Raw genomic sequence first — 21,448 nt, forward strand, 5'->3', positions numbered from 1 at the left:
CGTTCTAATCCATGATAGTCCGTTATTGATAACGGACGTTATTTTGTGACGGAAGATAGTATGGAAGAAAATAGTTCATGAACTATTTTCTTCCGTACTATCTTCCGTCACAAAATAACGTCCGTTATCAATAACGGACTATAATGGATTAAAAGGGAGATTAGAAAAATCCCACAGACTATAAATAGGATTTTCTAACGGACGTATAGGATTTGGTTACTGCCAGTGACAGCTGATTTTAGGACGGAACTTGCGACGGAACTTGCTAAACGGAATAATTTGCTAGTGTGAAACAAGCCTAAGACTGTTAACAATCTTCTCAGCAGTGAACGTCCCAGCTAATTTACTCCAAGGTCAAGTCGAGCAATGATCAGAGCTACATCTACATCAGCACAACTTCGTTAAATAAAGTACAATTGGAAAAAGACTGAACAAGTATGGTTTTTCTGAAAGAATTACCAAAGGAAAGCCTTCTTTGTTATTAAAAATCTAAAATAAAAATGAAAGAAAGGAAGGAGAAAAAAAAAAAAGTCTAAACAATTTTAATATGGTAATAAGAAAAAAATAAAAATAAAAGTTAAACCTTAGTTTCTTATTTACAAAGATTTCCTGTTAATACTCTAAATGCATCAAATATGCAGGTCACTGTTCTATTTATATGTTTTCAAATCTGAATAAAAAAAAATAAAATGTTACTGCTATAAAAGAGGAGCACCTGATAAGGCTCCAGGACAGATATAATCTACAGAGACATTTACACTGTATACAGAATATATTAGTGCAAGACCATTGTAAGAGGAGCAGTTGATATCAATCGCATAGAAAGTTAAGTTCTCTTACATGCTGTCCACTTATAAACACTCAAAAAGGCAGCCGGTAACACTTGTGCCCACTCCGGAGGTATATAATCAGTCGGCATTAGGACTGACAGCTCCTGCATCGCCAACCCTCCCCAGGGAAACCCAACACAAGCATTTGATTCCATCTTACGTGAATATTCTGCATTCCTCACATACCACTAGCTCTACTACAACACAATTGAGCTCGGGCTGTGCACCTAGAAAGGGAGGTGTAGGTGGCCCGGAGCCATCCTTTAATGTGCTGCACAACTGGCACCAACAACTGCCCCAGTCTTATACAACTGCCCCATACAAACAGGAAAACATTGTAAATTGCTGAGGCGCTCAATGTGGGAGTGAAACACTAAGAGCAGATACTGAGAATAACACCTAGCACACAGGACAAGAGAAGTGGTACTGTGCAGTCTCCATATATTTACAGAATAAGAGCCGATATTTAAAATTATACTGAGCATACAGGACTAAAGTGATACTGTGCAGCGCCTACATATAGAGAATAAGAGCAGATACTAAGAATTACATCCAGCATCAAGGTCACAAGGAGTGGTACTGTGTGGTGTCCAGAATAAGGGCAGATACTGGAATGACTAAGGCCCCTTTCACACTACAGGTATCATCATCATCCTGTAAAAACCTACGTTATTACTCCCAGCAAAAAGTCCTGAAAACGGCAGTCAAAAAATCCTATTCATGTCAAAGGGATTTTTTGACCATCCTTTTGCATCAGGTATGTCCGTTTTTACTAATGTCCGTTATTTTTGCCGGCACAAAAGACGGTGCATGCACAAATTTTTGGTCCGGCAAAAATAATGGTGAAAATATGGCAGTTAAAATTTAACATTGAAGTCTATGGGAAACGGAAGTTTAAAAAACATCCATTATAAAAAAAACATCCGTTTTTTTTTTTAAACATCCGTTGTATGTGCTAAGCATTCTCAGTACAGCTTTACAAAAAAAAAAAAAGGGGTGAAAACCTGATGAAAAAAAAAAAAAAAACGGATGTAACTGGTTATAAGGGATGAGCAACATCAGTTTAAAAAAACAAAAACCCGTTAATAATAACAGATGATGGTCATCAGTTATCATCCGTTATTACCAGTTATTGCATCCGGGTTTTTTTCATCAGTGATTGTAAAAGAACAGCAGTAAAAGAGCAGGATGATACCTGTAGTGTGAAAGGGGCCTAAGAAGGTTTCCGACACTTGAAACGCAGTATTGATCTTCTGTACTGCTCTGCATCATGTATCCATACGTATATGTATACATACACACATAGGGGGAGATTTACAATTGGGTGTCTATTGTAGACACAGATCTACCCCTTTACACTGCTTGTCTAATTTACACTCTTGCTTAAGATTTACAAAATTTGTGCACTCCTTTGATACATTTTGTGCAAATTTAGAAACGCCCCCTCCCCTCTCTCTACCGTGCACTCCTTCTCTACCTCACACTTTACAGAGCTGTGGCATCTTCCCGCGGTACACTGCTCACAAAGCTAGAAGCGCCGAGGTAGCAGTGTGCGCCGAACAAACCCTGCACAATAGTAAAATCATAAATCTTTATTAAGTACACAGAGGGGGAGATTCTCATAGAATTTGGCGCCAAAAACAAAAAACTATTTTGGAGTGAAAAGTATCGACCACATTTTCAAAGTTTTGTAAAAGTGGGCGTGTCCACAGATAGTCTGCTTTACATGACATTTTCAAAGGGGTGAGAGTCCAGTTTACATCAAAAATTTCACACCAGATTTTTGATAGTGTCGAAATCACAGAAATGGTTGTAGTTGTATTGTTTTTGTTTTCTTCTCATTTTAGATACGTGAATGTGGAGAACTATGTCAGATTCGGCAGATTGCAATGATGAACAGCGTTTTTTTAAATGTCAATAAAAGGGTTAACGAGGGCTGTGGGAGTGTTTTTTTTTAAATAAATAAAAACATTTTTTCAATGTGTTGTGTTTTTTATAATTGAAATTTCAGGCTTAGTAGTGGAAGTCATCTTGTAGACAGAATCCATTACTAAGCCAGGGCTTAGCGTTAGCCAACAAATCAGTTAGCGCTAACCACCAATTATTACCCCAGTACCCACTGCCACAGGGGTGCCGGGAAGAGCCAGTACCAACAGGCCCTGAGATTAAAAAATGGCGCTCCTGGGCCTAGGTGGTAACAGGCTGGCATTCTTTAGCCTGGGGAGGGCCAGTAACAATACAAAAAAAAATATTCAAATATGCATAGGGTTCCCCCTATCTTCTGGATCAGCCAGATACCAACCAAGCAGAAACAACCTGAGGTTACCAGGGTGGGCAAGGACCATTGTTACTGGCCCTTCCCAACCTAAATAATACCAGCCTAGTTACCGCCTAGGCCCAGGAGCGCCATTTTTGATGCTCTGGGCCCGTTGTACAGGCTCTTCCCGGCACCCCTGTTGTGGTGGGTACCGGGGTAATAATTGGAGGTTAGCGCTAGCTGATTTTGGGGCTAACGCTAAGCCATGGCTTAGTAATGGATTCTGTCTATAAGACAGCTTCCACTACTAAGGCTGAAAATTCAATTATAAAAAAAACAACACATTGAAAAAAAAAAATTTGATGTTATATAAAAAAACACTCCCCCACAGCCCTCGTTAACCATTTTATTGAAATTTAAAAAATGCTGGTCATTGTCGCAGTCCACCGAATCTGACTTAGTCCTCTTCATTCAGGTATCTGAAATGAGAAGAAAAGAAAACCAAGAAATATGGGTTAGTACATTTTTTGCGCTCTCCCCTGGGGAGAGCGCACATAATGCAGCGTGTTCATAAACAGGGAGCCTCAAATTGTTGCTAAACTACAACTCCCACTATGGGGGCTGTAGTTAAGCAACAGCTGGAGTCTCCCTGTTTGGGAATACACTGCCAGAAAGGCTCTGTTCCCATTATGCAAAACGCATAATGAGAACAGAGTCAGGCCTGGACTGTGTAGCTCGATCTGTCCCTCTGCCCTTGGACTACTACTCCCATCATGGGAGTAGCTGTAGTACTGCAGCGCTGAGGGATGGAACTTGCACATCCCACGCTGTAGGACTACTACTCCCATCATGGATAGAATCCGTCCATGATGGGAGTTCTAGTCCAGGGGCTGAGGTGCAGATCATTCTGCTGAGACCCACTGCAATCCGCATTTATTAAGTAAACAAGCCGGCAGAACATGCTGCTACATTGTGCTGCCCGCCGGCTCCTGTATACACTGCTCATAACTCATAATCGCCGCCGCCAGGAGACTGGAGCTCTGATTGGTGAATAGCTATGACCTGCTGCGATCTGCCCCTCAGTCCTCGACTTTAACTCTCATCATGGGCAGTCTGTCCATGATAGGAGTAGTAGTCCTAACTGTCCCAAAATAGTCTTGCAGCCGGGGGATGTGCAAGTGCCATCTTTCAGCGCTGCGGTACTACAACTACTCCCATCATGGGACAGACTCTGTCTGTGAGGGACGGCTCCTGCATGCCCCGGCTGTCTCGGTAGAACACTTTCCTACATGTCCTTTTTGATGGTGTATTTTTGCGTTTAAAAAATGTATTTGCGCAAAAAAAATGTGTCTAAACAAAAAAAAAAAAAAGCACATGATAAATTAGTATCCACTGTAGAATGCATTCCACAATACACAAAAAAATAGGGTACTTGCTTTTTGCTCTATCAAAAAAGATGCAATAATAAAAGTCACTGCGGAAATTTTTGTGCAAAAAAAGTAAACTCAATGATAAATCTCCCCCATACTGTTCACTATGTCTTTGTGTCCTTGTATCATTGCATTCTCATTGTCCTCATGAAACAGGAGACTCTGGATGAGCACAGATATAAAGGAGTCTCTGATGAGCTCGTCCTGACAATTTGTATCACCTTCTGTCCATGACAAGAGTATAGTTTGTATATAATTGGAGGTCCCAGTGCTGTGTTTCGAGGCTCCTCACACGACGTACAGCTCCTGCTCATCATCCCGGCACCATGTGGACTTGGCAGCTTGTGCTTCGATTGTGCCAAGTGATAAACATTTTTTGACAAAGATCCATGAGGCCAAATCATACCTAGAACAGAGCCAGAGATGCGGTGGGAGTGTGGATGCAGAATAAGTAGTGCAGGAGGGGACATTTCTTTACTAGACATTAAATAGCTCATTATATATGTTGTTTAGCACAGATTTGTTTTTCAGAGCCCATCAAGTTTAATCTAGAAAACCTTCTAGGGAAATAATTGAATAGTGTTTTTGGCTGGTTCTGGAATCCTGATTTTAAAAAAGGAACACCGTGTCATAAACTGCACTAAAATCACTTTTTGAAAGTGATTACATGTGCATTATCAGAAATGCAACACTTTTGTATAAAAATAATGCCTCTTTCTCTTTTCTTAAATAATGCTCTGTGTACATCAATTTTCTCAGGTATTCAGGTTTTCCTGTGGAAATGTTGGGTTTCTGTTTTGTTTTTTTTGGAACAAGAGTGCCATAAAAATACAAAAAAAAAAATTCTATTGGCTGTCCACCATAACGCTGCTGATTTCTATTTTTGTGAAATGGCCATTTCCTGTTGGCATTCCATGCGACCAACTACAAGTCCCAGGATTCCTCATCTGTAAGTGTGAGGTCACTTTTCTCCCTTCCACACATCAGTTCCCCCCCCCCCCCGCCATTGAAGCACACCAGGGATAATTCCCTGCAGCCCTGTGGAGGATGATCTCCCCCATCCAGTGGTTGCTCCACCCAATTAAGCAGACAGGCTCCTTTGAAACCTGGGAAAACCTGAAACGACACTCATTTTGTATGCTGCTAAAAATAAACACTATATTATGAACTATACACTATATTATCAACTACACTTACTTTACAGCCCCTGTAGCAGTCAAAAAATGTTTATGGAATACCCCTTTAAAGCAAGTCATTTTCTTAACACAGAAATATAGCCTGTTATTCTGCTGATTTTGCAGATTTTGTAAATATCCCACGTGACCCTAGAGTGCACCCTAACTCCACCCCAGCCTCACATATGGTGACAAAAAAAACCTGGTGGGTTTTACATACACAATTTTTAAAGTATTTAGCCATGGAAACTAAAAATAGAATTAGTCTTACCAGTAAGCCGCTTTCTCAGAATCTATAGGAACAAGAAAAACACAACACGAGAGGTTAAAAGTCCCTCCCCTACCGAACACTAGATGACGAATATATATGTAAGTATAAGTATTCTAAGATTGGCTTTAGTTAATTGTTCAAAGAAAGGAAAGGTTACACTCTCCATAACATTTAAAGGGGTACTCCACCCATAGACAAAGGATATGGGATGAAATATCCGATCGTGGGGGACCTGCTGCTGGGAAACCCCACAATCTCTCCTGCAGCACCCTCTATCATCTGGTGCATGGAGCGAGCTTTGCTCCGTGCCTGATGACTGGCGATGCAGGGGCCGGAGGATCGTGACATCAAGCCCCGCCCCTTTAATGAAAGTCTATGGGAGGGGGTGTGGCGGCCACTGGGGCGTGACGTCATGATCCTCCAGCCCCTGCATCGCCAGTCATCAAGCACGGAGCAAAGCTTGCTCCGCGCACCAGATGACAGGGGGTGCAGCAGGAGAGATCACAGGGGTTCCCAGCATCTGGACCCCGCTATCAGACATCTTATCCCCTATCCTTTGGATAGGGGATAAGATGTCTAGGGGCAGAGTACCCTTTTAAATCTCATGATGGATAAGGCATTGTAAATAAAGGGATTTTAAGCCTTGATGCTGCCTTCATGAATCTTCTGACCCCCTTCTGCCAAGTTATAGAGTCATAGATGGGAGACAAAGTTGAAACCTGCACCTTTAGGGTGCTGGGTTTTAAGCCTTTTAACCCAGCCTGCAGGAATCTAGAGCATGTTAGACTCTGCTGTAAATGGAGGTGGTGAGGCACAACAGGACTAGAATACCTCCTACAGCTTAAAGTAAATGTCTGCTACTTTTTTTTTTAACTATTCTTGAGGATATCAATCATCTCTTCAGAGAGGCTAAGCAAGATAGGCTTTTCAAGATCCATGCTGGCGACTGAATATTCTGAAGATTCAGATCGTAGATTGGACCTGCCAACGAAGGTCTTTGGTTATCGGAAGATGTATCATGAGGTCTATCGCCAGGCTCTTTAGAAGACCGAACCATCCCCTTCTTGAACAGAAGTGAATGACTAGTATGATCTTGTTTTTTTTCTTATAAAATCTTCTGAAGAACCTTTGGAATGTGAGGGAATGGAGGGAAGGCATAAGACAACTCCCAGTTCTAATTCTGGGCCAAGGCATCAATAACTAGTGGATGATCCTTGGGATCAAGGGAAAAGGCTGTTATCTTAAAGAGTACCTGCCACCAAGTAAAGAGGGTTTATTCTGTTTATTTCTGTGTTCCTTTTTTAATTTAGCCCAGTATTTCTTTAGTTATCTGCTTCTAAAGCCTACTCACTGCCTGTGAGCTTTTTCGGCTGCAGGGGGGGGGGGGGGGGGGGGGGGGAGTTACCTGGCAGGTGTGATGTCATCTGAAGCCTGCAGAATAACACTTTCGCCCTTCATTGTTCTATGCTGCGCTCTGGCACGCACATAGAACAGGGAGCAAATCACGGCAGGCAGGCTGTGATTCCCCTCTGCTCTTTTATGCACAGTACAAGGCATACAGAGAGAAGGGAGATCTGAGCCATCCTGCCTGCCATGCACCGCGCTGCATTAACAGCATCAGTAAGATGTACTGAGCAGCAGTGAGCGCTGACAGCCGGACAAAGCTTATCTGAGGGGCGGGGACAAGAGGCAGGGGGGCGAGGAGAATATCTCTGCGCACAGCTCTTGCTCCCGCCTGCATGATTGACAGGCAGGGAGCGAGATCTGTGCAGAACCGCGCACATGTCGTCCCCCCCGCACTTCCGGAGTTTGCACTTGTGCCAATATGCATAACTTTACTTCAGGAATAACATATCAAACGTTGATGACAGGTACACTAAGGTTTTTCTTGGTGGTAAGCAAGTCAATTTCTGGAACCCCCTTAACAATGATCCACTCGAACACCTCTTCCATTAAACACCACTCACCTGGATGTATCCTTTGGTAAAGATGTAGCTTATGAGCTGCCCTTGTGTGTAATGTGTGCAACTGTTTTTACACTAGACAAAATGTTGACATTGAATACATTTTTTTTACTTGAGGCATTTTTAAATCACTTTTAGTTCAATGAAGGAAGTGGGAGTCTACTTGGGCTTTCTAACCCAAAAGCTTAAAAATTAGCATTTTTTGGTTGAGTATGCCAATGTATTCATTTTTCCAGATTCTTCACCAGTTGAGAGATCTGCCTTGACCTGGGAAGGCAGAGAAATTGGTTTGGCCAGGCCCGACAGGTGACAATTTCAGGAAGATAAAACCTGCCTATGCAGTGGTCTTTAATGCGCCTGGCTCCATTGATCTGCAGGAAGGCAGGGTGTCATGGAGCCTAGTTTCAAACACGGCTTACCTGATTTTCTCCTGGGGAATAAATCACCTCTGGTCTTTGAGAACCCAACAGGATTTCAAGAAAGATCTCTGGAGGTAAATGGGTCAGACTTTTCCTTGCTTATTAACCCTACTTTAAGACCCCAAAGGGGAACTTAAAAATGTTGCACAAGAACTGGACTGAATCTTTTAGTAGTGGGGGAGCTGATTCAAGTAAATATGGAACAATATATATATATATATATATATATATATATATATATATATATATATCCTGAAGATAGAGGTACTAAATAACTTCTTCCATTACTTTTGTGAGCATTCTTGGTGCTAAAGAGATCCTGAAAGACAGAGCTGTGATCTGGAAATGATAGATCATTTGGTCCATGAAGATGGCAAACCTTAGGAACTTTTGATGATGGAAGTGGATGGGGCGGGACATCACTACCATATTGTTCAGAATACGCTGAATTGTGGAATTAATAGTCTCAGTCTTCCAATATTTGCATTTCATGAATTTGTTCAAAGGTTTTAAGTTTACGTTTATGATTAGATTGCGACTTCCATTAGGTTAATCTGAAGTAATGGCCTTTCCCTCTTTTATAAGAAGGAACTGGAGGAATGTTTCTCTTGGTTATCTTTGGTATTCCTAACTGCCTTTACTAGAGAGAGTCCATATGTTTTGAAGGGGAAAAATAATACTTCTTTACTTCTAACGTTTTCACAGATTCATTAGAACTATAGATTATTAAATACAAGATTTGAACAAAATTAACTTAAGTCACATGAGGAAATGGTTCTACACTTTCTTGTTTGGGACAAGTGACATCCATCAATGGGCCACGTCCCCTTTAATAGCAGACATCTGTCTGGATACAATTCCCTGAAGATAAAACCTCTGGATCTTTCAGACCCCCCTTTCCCTGGCCAAGGCTGACATTAAGTACATGACATTATGATCATCGATTATGAGGTTTTATTACAAAGAATGCTCTAATTCTCTACTCCCCCCCCCCCCCCCCCCCCCCCCCCCCACCGGCCGCCCTTGAAACGTCTTGTAATGAAAACCAACCCAGGGTTGCAACCAGCATTCCTGACTTACCAATAACCTGTGGCCTCCCTCTCCATAACAGAGCAGAAAGCTGATCTCCAGTGGCGGCCTGAACTGCGGCTTTGGCATAACACAAGGAGCTTTGTTGCTGCTCACTTCCTCGGAGGAGGATGAGAAGACAATTTCCATTTATTCCTTTCATGTGAAGATTCTCGGTGCAGAGATGCCGACAAATGTAACCATGACCAAAGCAGAAAATTTGCAGACATCCCTGGTGACTATGACACCAATCATGATACTGTAGGGAAGTGTCTTTTCTGATGTCATAACTGAGGCTATTGTCATAAAACATCAGAGGAAACCCTTTTCTGCAAGCTTAATTTAACAGTAGAAATTGTCAGAAAAGAGACTCCTCATAACTTAGGGCAATCATCAGGTTTGCTGGGTCAAATAACTTTTTCCTAATCCCTTTATTTCATATGTGTAGTTAAAGGGTTACTCCGCTGCTAGACTTCTTCAGATGTCTGATCACAGGGATCCCGCTGCCCCCCCCATGCCACGCCCAATCCATTCATGTCTATGGTAGGAAGCGTGTCTACAGACACACCCCCTCCCATAGACATGAATGGAGGGGCATGGTGTGATGACACAAGGGGGCGTGGTCATGACATCTCGATCACAGCCTCCGGCTCCGAGCGTTCTGAACATGGAGGGAGATTTATCAAAACCTGTCCAGAGGAAAGTTGCTGAGTTGCCCATAGCAACCAGGTTTCTTCTTTAATTTTTAAAGAGGCCTGTGAAAAATGAAAGAAGGGATCTGATTGCTATGGGCAACTTTTCCTTTGGACAGGTCTTGATAAATCTCCCCTAAAACATTCATAACACTGGAGCACCGGAGTACCCCTTTAAGGAGAGGGGAGGGAAAGATTTCTGGCATTGTCAGTCGGTGACCCTGGCAAGATAATCCACTGCCTGTGACAGATGAAGGTGCAGCCACTCAGATATCACATTGCACAGATGATGGCTGTTTACATGTTTTAGAATCTACGTAAGTGTGATCACAGCACATACACATTAAGTAGTACCACTTACTGAGTGATCCACTCACAGTAGCACTGTAGAGACCTGTTCCACCAGTAAGGGGCACAATAACAGCAACAAAGTCTGGAGATTCAGCGGTTTGCAGAGTATACTGAAACTACCATAGGATCAAGACCTAGCAGTAAATGATTACACACTGGGAATAGATCCAATCCACTTATATTACAGAAAAGACGCTAAACAACGTGGAAATGACACAAATCCATCTACTGAAATCTACATCTAAATGATCCAAATGCAGCCCGCTGTGTCCTTATTACATGGAGATCACCCATAATCATCACCAACTGTGCCCACATCACACAGATCAGCCATCATCATCACCAGCTGTGCCATCTTCCCACAGAGATGATCCGTTCTCACCATCTGCTGTGCCCACATCACACAGGGATCACCCATCATTGCCACCTGCTGTGCCCACACCACCCATCATTGTGGGCTGCTTTTTGTACATCACAAAGACCATCCATCACACACAAATCCTTCATAATCACTGACTGCTGTGCCCACCTCACAGACATATCACCCATCACCCTTTGTCACCATCTGCTGTGCCCACATCACACAGGGATCACCCATCATTGCCACCTGCTGTGCCCACACCACCCATCATTGTGGGCTGCTTTTTGTACATCACAAAGACCATCCATCACACACAAATCCTTCATAATCACTGACTGCTGTGCCCACCTCACAGACATATCACCCATCACCCTTTGTCACCATCTGCTGTGCCCACATCACACAGGGATCACCCATCATTGCCACCTGCTGTGCCCACACCACCCATCATTGTGGGCTGCTTTTTGTACATCACAAAGACCATCCATCACACACAAATCCTTCATAATCACTGACTGCTGTGCCCACCTCACAGACATATCACCCATCACCCTTTGTCAAGATCACATCCTATTGGTCCAGCTGAGAGAGACTGGAGAGAGTGTAAGAGTGCAAGGGTTAATGCCACCAGACCTCTGGGTAACTGTTGCATTAAGTCACTAAATTAACCCTTTTGTAAATGTGTTCTAACAGAGTTTGCTACAGAGAGGTGAGCTCTTATTTAGAGATTAAAGACTCAAGCTGATTAAACATTTAATCTAAAAAAAAGTTTCAGTGCCATGTACAAAAATGCAGAAACTGATGACATCCAGGTTACAAAAACATAATAAAAAACTAAAGAGTACAACAAGACAGTTCAGGAAACTAAAATGGTATAAACACAAGAAAGTCCTTACATATGATTACTGGGGCATAGAAGTCCCTACAAAAGATCCTTGATGGTATAGTTTCCTAGATTAAACCTAGTCGTAACCAAGTTTGTAACAAATAAATCCCCCAACCCCCACACACACAGGTTGATCAGGTGGGGCTGGACTAACACACGTCCTCCAAATCAAGTCTCTTGACTTTGTTTTTACGAGTGTGCCAGAGACATCTTGTGTCCGGCCTTGGCTCAAAGCTTAAAACACAGGCCCCTATAAGGCTGTACAATACACAAACAATTTAAATACCCGAGTCCTCTCTCGGGTCTTGGACTAGACATTATACACATACAAAATTAAAATACATAAGGATCAATCTCACACTCAGGCCTTAGGTTTGACATCCATCTCCACCAGCCTCCCTCTAGCTGACATTATGGCTTCCACCATTTCATATGCTATTACAGGCTGGTATAATAATCTGTACTTACCGATGGCAGCAGTGGCTCATTCATACGGCTGCATCTGCAACTTCACATCAACCTCGGAATCTGAAAAATACAGCAGATGCCGAGTTATATCTTCTCATTTCAGGGATACAAATAGCAAAGCTCAGCTGTCATCAGCCGGAGTCCATTACATCGGTCACTGAAAAAGTTGGGTGACAGTCAGCAGAGCCACAAAACTTCTACTGCACTGCTACACACACAGACCACTCATCCAGCTTTCCAAGGCCCCTGGACTAGTAACATTATTCTGTCCCTGATGCTACATAAGACTTGCTGTTTAGGGATTTGGAAAAGCTACATTAAATTCAAATTGGCCACAAGTGCTTAAATGGGCACTGTCATGAAAACAAAAAATTGATATGTTGTAGTACTTAAGTACAACAACATATCTCTAATATAGTTTAATAAAAAAAAAAGTGATTTTAAAACAGTTTAAAATCACTTTTAAATTCGGCCACTAGGGGTCGCCCTCCTAGTGGCCGAATGCATTCAGCAGTGACGTCACCACTTAATTTCGACTCGTTGAAGCCTGGCAACGAGTCGAAATTCAATCACTGCTGTGCTCGCTCCCGCCTGTCAATCAGATAGGCGGGAGCGAGCGCTTTAAAGGTAGAGGACGCGCGCAGGCTCGGGGACAAGGTAAAGTATTATGTTCACTGTATTATGTATACTGTTCACCTATACAGTATGCCTCCAGTTTCCCCACTACAACTCCCAGCATGCCCTGGGAGTTGTAGTGGGGAAGCCTGGAGGGACACTGAATAGGTGAACTGAGGGGGAGTGGTTTAGCGGAGCGGCGGGGCCGGGGGTGCGGGCTGCGTGGCGGGGAGGGGGTACTCTGGGTGAACTAAGGGGGAGGGGGAGTGAGTTGAGCGGCACGACGGGGCGGGGAGGGGGGGGGGGTGGTTGGGCTGCGGGCTGCGCGGCGGGGTGCGGTATGTGCTCCGGTGTTCACCTATACAGGGTGCCTCCAGTTGTTTCCCCACTACAACTCCCAGCATGCCCTGACAGCCAATAGATGTCAGGGCAAGCTGGGAGTTGCAGTGGGGAAACAGCTGGAGGCACCCTGTATAGGTGAACTACGGGCGGAAGTGCCGGCCCCAGTAGGCATCAGTGACATGGTGCCTGCTGGGGAAGTCTGCCTGGTAGTGAGCACGCTACCAGGCAGACAAAAAAGCATTTTTAATATGTAAAAAAGGGGAGGGGGTTAGGGATAGATGGGTAATAGGCAGGGATAGAAAAAAAAAGTGATGCTACCCTTTAAGGCTCCTGAGTGGATCATCTCATCTCACCATGGCCACCATTCTATGAACAGGGACCCAGCTTTATAAGGCTCCTGAGTGAATCTATTGGTCAGTTTTAATGCCCTAATGGACCCAGCTTTCTCACGTCCCTGATCAGTAAGCCATCAGTAAGATCTGTTCATAGTCCTCTTATAGGGGAGACCACAGGAGGTTGGGAGTTAATGTTTGTGCTGTGATGTGTGAAGGATTCCAGTTTAACGCATGTTGTGGTGGGGTGACCCGTGGTTACCGCTCACCGCAGACACGTAATTACAATCTGCAGGAGGCTAACGAGAGCCGCATAACAACAAGGCATCTGCAGACATTAGCGCTAATACACATTGGCCCAAATTTAATAGAACTGTTTAATTCTTAGACAGTGCAAACCTTTACATGGCTCGTGTTTAAAATGTGCCAGATTTCTCAAAGTGTATCAGGCTGACTGATCATTCTGGTATATCTGCAGACTGACTAGTTTAGGTTAAGTACAACTACTAGTTGGCTGGAATGAAGTAAGCCAATTTCCGCACAAATTCTACACTAAATCCGCATTTAGCGGAGAAAAAAAAAAAAGTCCCATTGACTTCAAGGGGCTTCTGCTGCCAAAGTCAGCAAAAAATATAAAGACATGACATATTTTTGTGGAACTCGGAATTTTAGCTGCAGAACGTCCGAAGACAAGGAACGTCAGTAGTGGGACTGCGGAATTCGATTAAAGCTTGAAACATATGCAGAATTTCCATGCAGATTTCTATGCGGAAATCCATGCGGAAATTCTGCCGTGCAAACATAGCCTTCGAGTTGATCTAAGGCTTCTTTAACACTGCTGTTAGGAGACTTCAGTGTGACTGCCATCGGAGCAGGCCAGGGGAATAGCGGGAGAAAAAAAATACTGCTCGCGCAGTCTTTTTCTCCAACTACAAAATAACGGCGCCAGAAGGATCCCATTATTGTAAACCCGTTATTGCCATTGTGCCCCGTGCATTAGTATAAACTTTAGTTGTTTAAAATTTATAATAATGCACCTTTTTATCATATTGGGTAGCAATAAGGTTTCACCTGTGTGTCCGGCAATATATAAGCCAACCAGGGTGGGGCTTGTAGCCCGTCTCCCCCCTCCCATTGTATGTGTGCTCAGCCACACTGGAGGTAAACGGGGAGTATTCTACAAGTTGGACATAATGCTGCTGTAATTTGGTCCCTGGTTTTGCTTATCTGGCACAGGTAGGTTTAGTGTTAGGTCCCGTACCACTTGAGAAACCTTGGCGTTCGTGTGAGGGCTCAGGTATGTCCTTCATATATGGATATACTGGCTAATGTCTCAATTTTACATCAGCTTTGAGGGTTAGCTAATGACATTGTTTACATCTACCACAGTAGTGAACCTATACTCCAGTTCTTTTGTAAAATTACAAAAGAACACACATCCACGCATTTATTTGGTGTAGGATGTTATTTTGGTACTTGTGACCGTCTGCAGGCATTCTCCATTGTATGCACATTATGCTGGGGATCGCTCATAGCAACGGACCACAAGTGCAGGCCCTCCACGTCAGCATAGGTGCACAACTGCACTTGGGGTTGAGTATCTCTTGCTATTTCAGACCATGTGACACATGTTTATTCCCAAAAAAGGGATGAAAACAAGCAAATTGGACATAATGTCACACCAAACTCCAAAAATGGGCTGGACAAAATTATTGGCACCCTTTCAAAGTTGTGGAAAAATAAGATTGTTTCAAGCATGTGATGCTCTTTTAACCTCTTAAAGGGGTACTCCGGTGAAAACCTTTTTTCTTTTAAATCAACTGGTGGCAGAAAGTTAAACATATTTGTAAATGACTTCTATTAAAAAAAAATCTTAATCCTTCCTGTACTTATTAGCTGCTGAATACTACAGAGGAAATGCTTTTCTTTTTGGAATGCTCTCTGATGACATCACGAGCACAGTTCTCTCTGCTGACGTTATTATTATAATATTAATAACGATTTATTGTTGTCCTTAGTGGGATTTGAACCCAAGTCCCCAGCACTGCAAGGCAGCAGTGCTGACCACTGAGCCACCATGCTGCCCTTAGGATACATCTGCTATGCATGGTTGCTAAAATGGACAGAGATGTCAGCAGAGAGCACTGTGCTCGTGATGTCATCAGTGTTCCAAAAAGAAAGGAATTTCCTCTGTAGCATTGAGCAGCTAATAAGTACTGGAAGGATTAAGATTTTTTTAATAGAAGTAATTTACAAATATGTTTAACTTTCTGCCACCAGTTGATTTAAAAGAAAAAAGTTTTTCACCGGAGTACCCCTTTAATGATGCCAGGCGTAAATGTACGTCCTGGTGAGCTGGTGAGCACCAGGACATACATTAAGTCCTATACATAACTGTGAGCATCGGAGCAATGCTCGGGTCATGCGCGGCAAGTCCCGGCTGCTAATCGCAGCCAGGGACCCGCCGGTAATGGCAGACATCCGCGATTGCATGGATGTCCACCATTAACCCCTCAGATGCTGTGATCAATACAGATCACGGCATCTGCAGCATTGCGGTCACTAAAATGGATGATTGGATCGCCCGCAGCACTGCCGCGGCGATCCGATCATCTAGAACGGCAGACAGAGGTCCCTTCACCTGCCTCCCACGGGTCCATCGATAATACTGATCAGTGCTATGTCCTATGCATAGCACTGAACAGTATTAGCAATCAAATGATTGCTATAAATAGTCCCATATGGAGATTATTAAAGTGTAAAAAGAAAAAAAAAGAAAAAAAGTGAAAAACCCCCTCCCCCAATAAAAATTTTAATTGTCCCATTTTCCCTATTTCCACCCCAAAAAGTGTAAAATAAAATATTTTAGATACATATTTGGTATTGCCGTCTGCGTAAATATCCCAACTATTAAAATAAAATGTTAATGATACCGTATGGTGAATGTAAAAAAATAAAAATAAATAAAATTCCAAAAAGTACTAAAAAAAAAATTTATTAAAAGTTTTATATAAGCAAAATATGGTATCAAAAAGTACAGATCACGGCGAAAAAAATGAGCCTTCATACCCCCATTATACGAAAAATTGAAAAAGTTATAGGTCTTCAAAATAGGGGGATTTTAAAACGTACTAATTTGGTTAAACAGCTTGCGATTTTTTTTTAAGTGCAACAGTAATAGAAAAGTATGTTATCATGGGTATCATTTTAATCGTATTGACCCAAAGAATAAAGAACACGTCATTTTTACCATAAATAGTACGGCGTGAAAACGAAACCTTCCAAAAATGCGGTTCTCTTTTTAATTTCCCCACACAAATAGTATTTTTTTGGTTGCGCCATACATTTTATGATAAAGTGAGTGACCTGAAATGGAGGGGCACATAAACTGAGACAAAAACAAAGGAGAAGGAACCCATGGAACAGTACAATATTACAAACCTTCCAAAATGATTGCAGGCTGTCTGGGAAACCCCTAACGGCAAGGACTTAGTAATTAAAACAGACACACCCCTAGCATAATTTAAAAAACGAGGCATGATAGCCTCGCGCTATCCATGCTCGTTTCAGGGCGAGAACCCTCTGACCTGTAATATGGGTTTTCTGCAAACAGATAATATGAGGAGACTGACATTTCACAAAGTCTAAACATAATGAACTCTTAAACTTGGAGTTAAGCCCCCAGACATTCCAACTAACCACCTTTAGGGTCCCCATCACGAAAGATGACCATAGTGATAAGCAGGAGGGAGCAAGGGAGGACCAGGAACCGGGACCACACACACAACCCACATAAAGACAGACAGGGCACAGGCATAAAACAAATGCAACAAAGCATAACCATAACAATCCCAAGAAATCCCTTGAAGTGTAGAAGTTTGGCCAGGAAGCGACGGGGAGGACCCCCGGGAGGAGGTGGCCTAGCTGGGACCCTATGAGCCTTTTCAACTGAGAAATAAGAAGAGAAGGTGTCCACTGGAAGAAACTCCTTCAGCCATGTTTCGAGGAATAACACAGGGTCATTCCCTTCCACCTTTTCAGGAAGGCCCGCAAGACGAATATTATTGCGCCTCAATCGGTTCTCCATGTCATCCATACGGCTCAAAACTCCTGTAACTTGGCATTGTAGAGATTCAACCCATTCCAGAAAGGGATGGACAGTGTCCTCCAGCGTAGAGACCCTATGCTCCACCTCTTCAGTGCGCTCACATAACTTTTGGGTCTCCTGTTTCAGAATAAACTCCTGCCGCAGTTCATCAACTTTGGTCACCATAACAGACTGACAAGAAGTAAAGGCAACCAATAGCTCAGAGAACAGATGATCCATAGCTGTAGCATCATAGACAGGCCTTTCAGGGGATAGTTACTGCTGGGTGTTTCAAGTCCCCTCAAACAATGACCGAGGAGGATCAGGAGAATCACCCCTGTGACTGTCCTGAGGTCTGGAAAACTGGCTCAGCACTTTCACCGCTTGCGTGGAAACTTTGGTAGCAAGTGGGGTCTGAGCACCAGGATCCCGCCGAGAGGGGCCACAGGAACGGGAGGACCCATCATCAGAAGAGGCCTCCTCATCCGAGGTCGGCCGCAAGGCATCAGCATATTGTTTGGACATCTTATTCCTGTGACTACCACGTGGGTCACCCATGTTTAACAGGGCCAAACAAGGAGCAGGTAGAGAGGCACTAGAAATAGTCCCAGGAGAGAGGGTCACTTCTATAGATATAACAGTCCTTAGGCACCACTAGACCCAACAGTCCTGGGCAACACAAAGAGCAGGTAGAGAGGCACCAGGTAGATAGAAAAGGCAGGGGAAGGCACCTCAGGGGACGAGGCAGCCCACCGAAAGCAGCGGAGGCACTGCAAGTCCCAGCAGGCCAGGGCCTTGCAGAGAGCAGGTAGAGGAACACTAGTTATATAGGGAAGGCATTAGGGGGGAGCTCAGAGGGCCAGGAAGTCCACAGGAGACAAGGGAAGCACCACAAGTCCCAGCAGGCCCCCAACAGAGAGCAGGTAGAAAGTCACTAGGGTGATATTGCAGGCAGTAAGAGGCACTTCAGTGGATAGACAGTCCACAGAGAACAAGGAGAGTACCACAAGTTACAGCATAGGCCCAGCCAGGGCACAGAAGTACTCCCTCAGCAACCCCTTCAGAGTGCACCAGATGCTAGTAGTGAGCGGTAGGGAGACCCAGCAGGCTTCAGCCCAGTTTCTCAGTGTGACATCAGCAGTCTCTCCTTCCCTCCGGCAGAAGCAACTACTCGATGGCCCCGCCCACGAAGATGGTATCTTTCAGTATGCCCGAGGGTCCTGAAGCAAGGAAGAACCAGAGGGCCCCTCCACAGCCCACTGCCGTACAGCCCGGTCACAGGGAACCTCCGACTCCAGCCCGCCTCAGCTCTGGACCTCCTGCGGACTCCTCCGCCCAGCACCTCAAACCACAGCCAACGGAGACCACCCGCAGCTCTCTCAGAAGCACCGGAGCAACAGCTGCACCCCACAAGCCCGGACCCCAGAGGGACCGAATACCAAGAAGACCAGGGGGGGGTGAGTGTACAGGGCGATTAATGGCAGGGCAGCGGGAGCTCCTAGCACGTGCATCCTCTCACACTGGCATCCAGGCCACGCCCCCATCTATTTCTCATATCTATCGATCTATCTCATATCTATCTATTTCAAATCTGTCTCATATCTATCTATTTATTTACTTAGATAAACACAAGGTGAAGCAGAACAACCCCACATGCATTAAGTGTAGTGGGTGCCAGCAGAAAAGCACAGTCCTGGTCAGGGTCCGCTCTACTGAGCCAATAGCAGAAAAGAGGTTCTACATCACTCCAGAGTAGAACATCAAGTGTAGCTACACTTGATGTTCTACTCTGGAGTGCTACAGAACCTCTTTTTTTTTTCCTATCTATCCATCCATCCCACTGCTGCCAGTATCTTTTTTTCCATTAACTTTTAGCCTATTTAGATGCAGAGACAGACTCTATCCCATCCCCTTTTATGCCCCCACTCAGACGAGATGTAATGAAGAAAACTGTAGCCATGTAGCTAAATGTGACTACAGGGACACAGTTTTCACCATCCCTACTCTAACTCCAACCACGCTACCTGCTCGCTGTCACTGCACAATGAGGACACATTTTTACTGCATATCAGCCCACCACAGCTTTTCTCCCTTTCTCCCACCTGCCCACACATCTACCACCCGCCCATTAGCTGTTGCTAGACTGTAACCTCTGGCATGTCCTGATTGTAAGGGAATGTTGGATATTGTAGTCTTACAACAGCTAGTGGGCAGGTGGTTGATGTGCAGTATGGGTGGTATATGTGTGGCCCGTGGGTGGGAGAAAGGGAGAAAAGCTGTGGCACGTTTTTCTGGCTGTGCTCCACAGACCAAGTGTTGGGGTAATATGCGGTAAAAAGGTGTCCTCATCGTGTGGTGTGAGAGCGAGGTAACAGGGTTAGAGTGCTCTTCTGGCTTCACGTCTGTCTAAGCAGTGAGGAGATGTGCGGAGGTAGCAGGTACTGGTACTATTGATAATATTGGTGTCCGTATACAGAATGTGGTCAGTAACAGTATGAAGGTAATATGTATGGTGATAACATTCCTCCTTGTATACTAGTACGATTGGTAATATTGGTCTCAGTATACAGGATTTAGTCAGTAACAGTATATTGGTAATATTTATGATAATGAGGGGCATTCATCAATTCTCTCCTTTTTATCCTATTTTAGTAGTGAAAAATTCACCTTGTATTTGAACTTCCTGCGCCAAATTCATCAAATGTCGCACACTACTTGATGAATTTACCGGCTCCTATGCCCATGCCATCCATTTAGACTGCTTTCCAGGACTTTAGACTGCTTTGTGATAATGAATAATGAATCAGTGCCCACTGCATAAAACTAGTCTAAAGCACTGCAAATGGTAGTGCACTGTCACTATGATCTATAACAAAAACCGCAGGGGAAGTGACAGACATTTTGTGCAACAATTTTAGATAAAAAAAAAAAAAAACACCACACACACACACACACACACAAGCTAAACAGCTTGATGAATTTCCCTCAATATTCCTCCTTGTATACTGGTATTATCATCTGCTGCCTACCTAATGTGGAGGACATCTGCTGCTACTCACTATACTAAGAGGGGGGGGGGGAATTAATACAGTTTGAGGCATTATAGTTGGCGGAGCCTTAAATGTTTTTTTCCCCACCATGTTCTACAGAGATGAGTCGTAGCCGAGAGTAAGTATGTAATCTCTTATATACTCTGTAGTGATAATGATGGGGGTTTTTGTCAGTCACCTGATATAACTGTATGTAATCACTTATATGGTCTTGTGGTAACGGGGTGTGATGAGTGCAGATGATGTTACCCTAGGTGCAGATGGCATTAACTCTTTGTATTTGTGACGCCAGGGTGTGGTTTATGCTTGATACCACCCAAAGGTATACCGCTAGATCCTGAGCTAGGCACGGGAGCAATAATGACTCCAACAATAAGATACGGATAACGGTAGCTGTACTGAGGGTAGACAGATGGTAAAGTCAATACAGTTCAGCCAGGGCCCACGGAGGTGACCAGTGACTCAAAGACCTTAAGGGCTTGCTGGGACTTGTAGTAGGACTGGACAATGTAATGCAGGCCACGCTAACTTGACAGATGACAGGGACTGACTTGACTGAAGACTATGAGGGACATTTATCAATGTTTGCTTATGTATTCTTTTTTTTAGTAATTTTTTCCTTACTTTATTTTTTGCTTATGTGTGACTTATTTATCAAATGGTTTCAGCCCGTTGATAATTTTCTTTCAAGTAAGCAATTTTTCCTTTTTTACTTTGGTAGTAGCTTTTTCTGCTCCATGTTTGAGCTGGAGTAAATTTAGTAAATTTTTAACGCTGTTGCGACTTTTTTTTTGCGCAGTTGCGACTGTCGCAGTTAATAAATACCTGACTACCCGTAGTCCATTTTAAA

The 21,448-nt window shown here is 43.7% G+C and overlaps 1 protein-coding gene across 2 annotated transcripts in view; it reads right to left on the reverse strand.

Moving 5' to 3' along the window:
• The window catches only part of SULF2 (sulfatase 2), a 135,180-nt gene that overhangs the window by 87,292 nt on the left and 26,440 nt on the right, over positions 1-21,448 (reverse strand). For both annotated transcript variants that reach the window (XM_056549009.1, XM_056549012.1), the window contains exon 2: positions 12,173-12,232. The gene's annotated coding sequence lies outside the window, so the exon portion shown is untranslated. The remainder of the gene's footprint in view (positions 1-12,172; positions 12,233-21,448) is intronic.

This window comes from Hyla sarda, chromosome 12 (assembly GCF_029499605.1).
Source record: "Hyla sarda isolate aHylSar1 chromosome 12, aHylSar1.hap1, whole genome shotgun sequence".
Taxonomy (NCBI): domain Eukaryota; kingdom Metazoa; phylum Chordata; class Amphibia; order Anura; family Hylidae; genus Hyla; species Hyla sarda.